The 8,305-nt window shown below is 41.2% G+C and overlaps 1 pseudogene; it reads right to left on the minus strand.

Moving 5' to 3' along the window:
- Positions 1-298: 298 nt before the first annotated feature.
- On the minus strand, positions 299-7,505 carry LOC101558499 (carboxy-terminal domain RNA polymerase II polypeptide A small phosphatase 2-like; annotated as a pseudogene).
- Positions 7,506-8,305: the final 800 nt, after the last annotated feature.

Here is an 8,305-nt window from a genome sequence, read left to right on the forward strand (position 1 = left end):
TATCCCAGGGCTATGGTTCAAAGTCTCACACACACACACACACACACACACACACACACACACACACACACACACACACACACACACTCATCCACCTTGGGAACCCAACTCAGGGAACAGGTAGCTATCTCTAGGTATCCTTTATCTGATGCTTGTACATTCTACATCTCACCTGTTCTAGAGCTTTCCAGGAACTTCTGTTTCCATGCCTGATTTGGCGAGATACTCCAGTTTCCAGTTTGTCTGTCAGGCTGATCATTGGCACAGTGTAGGAAAATCCCCTATGGGGACCCATTGCTCAGAAGCAGTGAAAGCTAAGGAGCCTGCAGGGCCCAAGGCTGATGTAGACATCCTCTGCTGTACTCAACTCCTCAAAGATAGGAATCAGTTTCAGCATCTCAGTGTCTGCCTTGTTATCCAACCAATACTGCACAGGAACTGCATTTTCAGGGTGGAAGACATAAGAAGCAGGCAAGTTCTACAGGACGAGGGTTTTCCCCAGTTCCTTTCCAGGAGGCTGAGGTCCTTGACCTGGTGGAACACAAAAGGACTCGCCACACCTGTCCAGCAGGCCTGTCACATGGTCAGGCTGGTAGTGAAGAGAACACATTGCAAAAGTTCCCCCACTCTTCTCAGGCACTCACCTACATAAAGCGTCTGGAGCACAGAGACCTGGGGAGTGGTTCCCTCAATCTCTACGGGCATGATGAAGTCAGCGTTGTTGTTGATCGGCTTAAGGGACTATGCACAAGTGTTTCATCCAGGTCAGAGAGCACGCAGATCCTTCCTTGATTTTTCTCTGTCACCTCTGGGAGCAGGCAGGTCCTGGGATCTCATCGAACTGGTGCTGGAGACACTGAAGCAGATCAATCAATATACATACAAAAAAAGCGGGGGGTAGGGGGTAGGGTTGGGGGCAGGAGTGATGGACACACCAAGCTGTCAAAATGTATTGGACAAAGCTGACACAGTTTCTCTTGTTAATCTAGAATCTCAGCTCTAGGGTTTAGAATGGGAAACATTAGTATTCCTTGTTCACCTCTAAATGAAAAACCGTATATTGCCAAAACTAAACTTTGTGTCAATGGTACCTGTCATGGCAAAGCCATGTCCTTGGGGTTTATTGTTTTATTCTGTATTAAGTATCTTCAGGGGGTTACACAGTAACCACAAACTGAGTGATTTGACTTCATGAGCTCCACCGTGGGAAGACCTTCATCCGGGAGGGTCCCTCTCTCTGCAGCCTGGTGGGAAATACCTTCTTGGAACTGGACGTTGGTGGCTTCCCTGTAAGAGCTTGCAGGTGGCTGAGGTGGGTTCTCAGGAACTGTGCGCAGATATCAGCGGGATGGTGGGTCACAGGAGGGCAGAAGTGAACCACTATGCCTGAAATGACATTTCACTAAAGGTCCTCAAAATATTTTATTTTTTTTTTAATTTATTTATTTTTAATTAGAGAATCACCGTGAGGGTACAGTTACAGATTTATACACTTTTGTGCTTATACTTCCCTCATACAAAGTTTGGAACCCATCCCTTCACCAGTGCCCATTCTCCACCACCCGTAAACCCAGTGTCCCTCCCACCCTCCCCAATCCCATCTCCCCCCCACCCCACCCTGCCACTGTGGCAAGGCATTCCCTTCTGTTTTCTCTCTCTAATTAGCTGTTGTGCTTTGCAATAAAGGTGTTGAGTGGCCGCTGTGCTCAGTCTCTAGCCCTCATTCAGCCCGCAACTCCCTTCCCCCACACGGCCTTCGACTACAATGTAGTTGGTGATCGCTTCTCTGAGTTGACCTTTCCCCGGAACGTGAGGCCAGCCTCGAAGCCATGGAGTCAACCTCCTGGTACTTATTTCTACAGTTCTTGAGTGTTAGTCTCCCACTCTGTTATTCTATATACCATAGATGAGTGCAATCTTTCTATGTCTGTCTCTCTCTTTCTGACTCATTTCACTCAGCATGAAACTTTTCATACCCATCCACTTGACTACAAAATTCTTGACCTCCTTTTTTCTAACAGCTGCATAGTATTCCATTGTATAGATGTACCAAAGTTTCCTCAACCAGTCATCCGTTCCAAAAGAACAAAAGCAACCGCTGTTGGAGAGGATGTGGGGAGAAAGGGACCCTTCTTCACTGCTGGTGGGAATGCCGACTGGTTCAGCCCTTCTGGAAAACAATTTGGACGACTCTCAAAAAATTAGATATTGAATTCCCATTTGACCCAGCAATACCACTGCTGGGAATATATCCCAGAGAGGCAAAAAAGTACAATCGAAACAACATCTGCACATGTATGTTCATCGCAGCACTGTTTACAATAGCCAGAATCTGGAAAAAACCTCAAAATATTTTAAAGACTACAAGGCCTTTTATGTAATTTCCTTAAATGTATATTTCTTTAAAAATGCAAATTTGTAATAAAACTATTTGTATAAAAAGAAAAAAATGCATTGGAGCTGCATTTGAAATAATTTCCCATGTACTATAAGGATATACAAGCATTTATGTACGTGACGTAAGGCCATTTGGCATGGCAGTAGCGATCAGGAAATAGCACTCTGAAAACCTCCTGTAAGTGCCTTGCTTTATTTATTCCATTTTGCTGTCATCAAAATGTTGAGATGAGACTAAGCTAAATGTCAAATCCATATTTTTTCTTTCTTTATATTTATTTATTACTGTTGCATTGTGTCATATGTCAATGAAAAACCACATTAGCTTTAAAACATAAGTTTTTAGGGTTCAATGATCCTCTTTAAGCCTAAGAAGATGTCTCTGGCTTTCCCACATTGTCACTAGAACAACCCACTTCCTGCAAATCTGCCTGTCCTTACCTTCCTCAGAAGGCAAAAATCAATAAGTGATTGAATAGCCTCAAGTCTTGTCCTCAGTATCTTATTAGAATCAATTGAACCTGAAACAATGTACTGATCATTTCTCAAAGCTGGAGGCCATATTGTTGATTCTCTGGAAAGACTGAGAGAAGAGTCACCGAGATAAACACTGGAAAATCAATCTTCTACATCATAATTAGCTCAGCTCCTTGAAAAATAACTACATTCTAGGGAGCTGGAGCAATAGCATAGGGGATAGGGCGTTTGCCTTGCACACGGCCGACCCGGGTTCGATTCCCAGCATCCCATACGGCCCCTGAGCACCGCCAGGAGTAATTCCTGAGTGCAAAGCCAGGAGTAACCCCTGTGCATTGCTGGGTGTGACCCAAAAAGCAAAATAATAATAATAATAATAATAATAATAACAACAACAACAACAATAATAATAATAATAATAACCACATTCTGGGAAAGAATCTTTCATTTGGTAAATTACCTCTTCTCTCCCCCAAATACTAGGGCATTGCTTGAAGATAAAAATTTCAGAATTAAATAAGTGAGAAAATAGAAGTAGCCCATGATTTCCTTAGAAATTTTGTCAATCTCTAAAAAGTAGCACATTGTGTGCAAGAAAGCAGCAAATGTGCTCTAGAATACAGAAACAATCCTGGGTGATTAACTTTTCAAGCTGTCTTAGTGGAATTACGGGCTCTCGCCAGTAGAGGGGGATACTGTATTAGGGGAAAAGTTCAGAATCTCTACACACATTTTTTTTCACCATAATTATTTTGTGGAATAAGCAAAAGAGGAATATTTTTACTAGGTTTTCTCATTCACAGAAGGCTTTACAGCAGAGAATCTGCAAAGCTGTACCTAAAGCATAATTATTTTTCAGGAAGGAGAATGTGGGAAGTTTTCAGACTAGAAAAACAGAAGTCATTTGAAAACTGTTGTGTATTAGGACACCAGTGGGTCTGGGTTATAGAACTCCTGTGAAAAGGAAATTGAAGTGTACAGAGGCACAATTCTCAAATCCACCTCTCTAGAACTTTATTTATTTGTTTGGGGGTCTATCTGGTGATGCTCAGGGATTACTCAGGAATCACTCCTGGCAGACTCCAGGGATATATGAGATGCAGGGGATTGAACCCCATTGGCTGCATGCAAGGCAAATGCCTTATCCATTGTAATATAGCTCCATCCCACCTCCACAGAACTTTTTTCAGACAAATCCACTGTTTCTCATTGAGAGTCTAGTAGCCATCCCGAATCAATAAGAACCTCTGCTGGAGAAGTACTCATAAATTTTCTTGCAGGAACTCAGGATTTTTAAGTGTCAGGTAGTTTTTCCTGACTTTCCTTGTGATGTTCTTTTCCAACATTTCTAAAACTGCAAACATTCATGAAACTTTTCAGGAAGGGAAGTATCCTGCAGTGGAATTACCCAGGCTATATAGCATGGTGCTCACTGAAGGGCAGCTTCATTCTCTTGAGAGACACTGAAACTGAAAAAGCTTCTTAACAAACCAACCTTACACCATCCCCACCCTCCCACCCCCGTGTCCCCTTACCTACAGCTAGGAGACGGCTCTTTTTGCAGAATGGGGTGTCTTTAGCTGAGTATCAGAAAAGTATCCTCCAGACAGAGGTGGAGATGTTGACGTAACACTTTCTCCAGCTGTGTGTGACAGGGTGCAGAGGCCCATAGAGAAGAGAGCCCCCAGTTCCTGCTTGGTCCACCACAATCTCACCTCTGAGGTGTTCCAGAGGTCAGGACTCCTAAAAGCCCACAGAAGCTTCTGCACAGCGTAAGCAAGCGAGTCCTGGACTCCACCCAGACTAATTTGCCAGACTTGTCTGTTCTCACAGAAAATAATTTTAGCAGGAAAAAGAGGAGAATTGGGGCCTGGAGAGATAGCACAGTGGTTAGGGCGTTTACCTTGCACACAGACGACTGGAGTTCGATTCCCAGCATCCCATACAGTCACCCGAGCACCGCCAGGAGTAATTCCTGAGTGTAGAGCCAGGAGTAACCCCTGTGCATCGCCGGGTGTGACCCAAAAAAAGCAAAAAAAAGAAAAGAATAGAAAAGAGTGGAACAAAGAAAATTTTTTAAGGAAATACAAGGGAGGAGAAAGAAGAGAAGTTCTAAGTGAAGGCGGTCTTCTCCAGAGAGAAGTGGAAGAGTACCACACTCCAATTCAGGGTGGAGGCAGCTCTTAGGAATGGAGTGAGCCTCTTAAAGGACAAATCCAGGCGCATCCAGAGTGCTGGGCTGCAGGGGCTCTCAGAATAGGAGGCAGTAAGTGCTATAGAGTTCTATGCCCAGAGTAGACAGGTATAGGCAACCTGGTTTTCCAAAACTGGGTTTTGAGGACCTTTCCAATATGTCGTGCTTTGAAGGTCTGTTGCTAGACCCTTGTCAACAGGGAGCCTCAGTGTCCAACCCTGCATGGGTTCTGATGGTGTTGACTTAGTCCTCACTTTTTGAAATTTACCTGAAGTTCATTGTCAAGGATCCCCCTCCCCACCTGCCTGCCTACATCATAGGCATCTGCAGCACTGAGAGGAAAAAGAGAAGTGGGGACAATCGGGCTGTAGAAAAACAAAGTGGGAGAGAAAAAGAGAAAAAAAAGGTAAATGAAAGAGCTTTTCATATGGAAAGGTCTTTAGGGGGGGATGGTTGAATAAAACTCATTCCATAGACTCTGTTTTGTTGTATTTAGGTCTGATCAAGAGGCAGCACTATAGTGACTTGTACAGGGAAAATTTAATATGAAGTATTAAACTATGAATGAAGAGTAGGAAGAGTAATTAGTTGAAAGATAATAGTAGAATAGTAGAAAGATAATTTTAACCATATGGGCTGGAGCAACAGCACAGCGGTTAGGGTGTTTGCCTTGCACGAAGCCGACTTGGGTTCGATTCCTCTGTCCCTCTCGGAGAGCCCGGCAAGCTACCAGGAGTATCTCGCCCGCACAGCAGAGCCTGGCAAGCTACCCGTGGCATATTCGATATGCCAAAAATAGTAACAACAAGTCAAAATGGAGACGTTACTTGTGCCTGCTCAAGCAAATTGATAGCAACAGGATGACAGTCATACAGTGAACTATATAAGGTACTCAAGAGGAAAGAGAGAGAGAGAGACTTTTAGAACAAGACCAATTTTAGGAGAAACTAGGAGAAACTCCTTCCTAAGGTTGGGCAGAACCCAGCAGAAGGTAAGGCTGAAGTCCACAAGATGACGGAGAAGTTACTGATTTCCCAGACCTTACCTAGTCTGCAGTCACTGGACAAGCAAGAAGTAACCATCAGGAGCACAGGCTTGATGCAGCTGGTGGCAATACACTGACACACAGAGACGCCTTTGGGCTCAGGAAAAACACAGGAAGGCTGTGGTCAGGGATGAGGAGGGCAGGGACCTAGATAGGTTTGCAGGGTCTAGGTGAAGGAAAATATGGGCAAGTGCTTGTAAAATCAGGCTGGACCTTCAAGGACATGGAGGAGCCAAATATTCTCAGTTCTTGGCTCTAGAGACTTCCAATATGATGTTGAATTAAATTGCCAAGAAAAAATTGGTATCCTTTTTCTCACCGCTAATCTTAAAAAAAAAAATGAAAACTTTCACTCAACATAAATGTCACTATGATTTGTCACCTTAATTATCTTGCAATGCATCCCTCTATACCCACTTTGCTGAGAATTTTTATCATGAATGTATATTGAAATTTATCAAATGCTTTTTCTGCATCTGTTGAGATGATCACATCATGTATACTTTATTTTGTTAATTTGGTATATCATTTTGATTGACTTTTGATGGTAAACTATAATTGTATCCTAGTAATAAATCTCCTTTGAACATGGTTTATAATCGTTTTTACTAGATTACTGAATTTAAATTTACTTTGCTTTTTTGAGTATTTTTGCATATATTTGTGAGAAATAATGACCTATTATTTTCTTTCCTTATCACATTCTTATCACATTTTATTATCAAGTTATTTCATAGAATGAGTTTGGAAATATTCCCTCCCTTGTATTTTTTATCAAGTGTTTGAAAAACTTGGTATTAATTTTTCATAAAATGTTAGATAAACATCCATATGTAAATCCATCTGGTCATGGACTTTTATTTGTTGGAAGATTTTTAATTACTAATTTGATCTCTTTACTAATAATTTTTCTGTATAGGTTTCCTAATTTTGGTGTGTATAATTAAGTCTTGGTGGATTGCATGCTTATAGGAATTCACTGTTTTTTTAATTAGTTGATATATAATTTTATAGTAATATTTTATAATAATTTCTACTTTTCTGCTATATGTTTCTGCTATAACATTAATAGTTATGATATTATGTATTTGAATTTTTTTTTGGCAAGGCTTGATTATTTCATTTAATTTATGCCGATAAATTACTTATTTCATTAAAATTTTCTATTGTCTTTTTAGTCCCTATCTGATTTATTTTCTCTCTGATTACTGCTATCTTTTTCCTTCTAATTTTAGGTTTTGCTTGTTCTTCTTTTTCTACTTTTTTAAGATCTAAAGTTAGATGGTTTATTTGATACTTTTCTTGGTTTTTGATGTAGGCAGATGTGGTGTAATTCTTAAAATCTCTGTACTGTGCTTCAGAGAGGCTGACAGAATTCAAAGTTAAGTCCATGGTGATAAGACTAGAAGGTTTCATCCAGGAAAACTTTAAAACCCTCAAAATACTTTTAAATTTTATGCATGGCTTATCATCAGAATTTTAAACTTTCTAATTAAAGAAAGATAAGATGGTCTTAGGGAAATCTCACAGATAAAATAACTGATAGAGGACCCTCCATTGCTGAATGCTGATGATCCTGGAGGCCCACTACTTTTGGCACCAGCAGCTTCTTGCAGAAATGCCTCTAGACTGTGAACTAAGCTATAGCACCATGCCGACACGGGAGGGGAAAGGTTTTTCTCTCTCGGCTTTTTCTTTCCCTGGATTGGGATTTTTTGTTTGTGGGATTTGTGCCACTTCCATTGGTGATGAAGGGCTCTTCCTGGCTCTGTGTTCAGACATCACTTCTGAACAGTGCCAGGGACTGCGCCAGGCAATGGCTAATGCTCATGCAAGGCAGGTGCTTTAGCCCCTGTATTATTCTTCCCAGTATTGGGGAGAAAGTTACAGGTTGACACATTTCCCATTTTTTAAAAAAGCACTGATATTGTATATGAGAACTCTGTTATTCTTTCAGGTAGATAAGAGCAAAAGTGCCTAGTGGTGTCCACCGAAAGGCACGACCACAAGAAATAGATGGAACACAGTATAGAGTACGGATAAAAATCTTGTAAGATTCTTTATATTTATATTTAAACAGACTTTATATTTAAGGGATGAGGGCTTATTTGATTGGTGGATGGCTGGTTTGATTCTCTTGATTCCCGATGGCTTTTCTAATTTTTTTGAAAATAACTTAAAGAAAATTGTCA

Source organism: Sorex araneus, chromosome 2 (assembly GCF_027595985.1).
Source record: "Sorex araneus isolate mSorAra2 chromosome 2, mSorAra2.pri, whole genome shotgun sequence".
Lineage (NCBI taxonomy): Eukaryota > Metazoa > Chordata > Mammalia > Eulipotyphla > Soricidae > Sorex > Sorex araneus.